Genomic DNA, 1,568 nt, shown 5'->3' with positions numbered 1-1,568 from the left:
ATATATATATATGTGTGTGTGTGTGTGTGTGTGTGTGTGTGTGTATGTGTGTGTGTATGTGTGTGTGTATGTATATACATATGTGTGTGTATGCATATATATATATATATATATATATATATATATATATATATGGGGGGGTGTAGCTCAGATATACACATATATAGATATTCTATCTAAATATATAGCCATGTATATTCGATTATATACATATATGTATATACACATTTACCAGCAAACACACATATACACATTTACACATACACACATAAATATCTGCATATACACATCTACATACATGCATGCATGCGCATACACTGCTCTTTACGTACATTCTCACTTAAAAGAGATGTTTTCACACATACGACTTAAGCACATATCTATGTACATACATATACATACACACACATATAAATATATATATATGCATATATACAGATATATATAAATAAGTATATATATATATGCATGCATATATATATTATTTATATTATATATATATATATACATATATATATATTGATACTCACGCATATATGTATATATATTTGTATACGTTTGTAGTTATTGCTTATTTGTTCTTTGCCTCAAATTTTACAGTATGATTTTGCCTATATATATATATATATATGTGTGTGTGTGTGTGTGTGTGTGTGTGTGTGTGTGTGCTTGTGTGTATGTGTGTGTACATATAAATACATGTGCTTATATATGTACATGTATACGCATATATCGATATATATGTATATGTATGTCTATATATACATACATGCATATATATATATATATATATATATATATATATAAGCTCACACACACACAGAAACGAATACATTCGTAAATTCATGCACACATACACGCACATGGGTTGATATACACATGCGTACGTATGCACATATATACATGTGTATATACATACATACATACATACATACATACATATATATATATATATATATATATATATATATACATATATATATATATATATATATATATATGAATACATACATACAAGCATACATATACGTGATCAGTCAGTATTCGCCTTCACGTTCTCTAAAACAGAAAATAACAACAAAAAAACAAGTGCTAATCACAAGCATAAGATTCACTCACAAGCACATACACTCTGCACATACACTCTGCACACACCAACACACACACAAACACACACACACGAACACGCTCTACCATTCTCTAGATTCGTATGAATTTCTTAAAGGTCTCATCTCGCACCACGGCAGACACTCTGTCGCTCTTCTCCAAGAACTATCATCAATTTTGACAGATTCCTCCGTTAATACAACACGGCTATTTTCTCGCGTCGCCATTTTAATTTTTAAACAAACTTTGCTAACAGCAGAGAGATAGCCTTAGCTTGTTCGCTCTATGATCAGCATCTTAATCGAATTTGATAGGGTTATTCGTATGCTGATATGTAAGTATGTATGGGTGTGTGTGTGTATGTAATGTGTGTTTTTACACGTGCTAATTTATAGTTAGATATATTCATGAATACATATATGTATGTATATATATATATATATATATATATATATATATAT

This window comes from Octopus bimaculoides, chromosome 11 (genome assembly GCF_001194135.2).
Source record: "Octopus bimaculoides isolate UCB-OBI-ISO-001 chromosome 11, ASM119413v2, whole genome shotgun sequence".
Taxonomy (NCBI): domain Eukaryota; kingdom Metazoa; phylum Mollusca; class Cephalopoda; order Octopoda; family Octopodidae; genus Octopus; species Octopus bimaculoides.
This window is presented reverse-complemented; position numbering follows the sequence as displayed.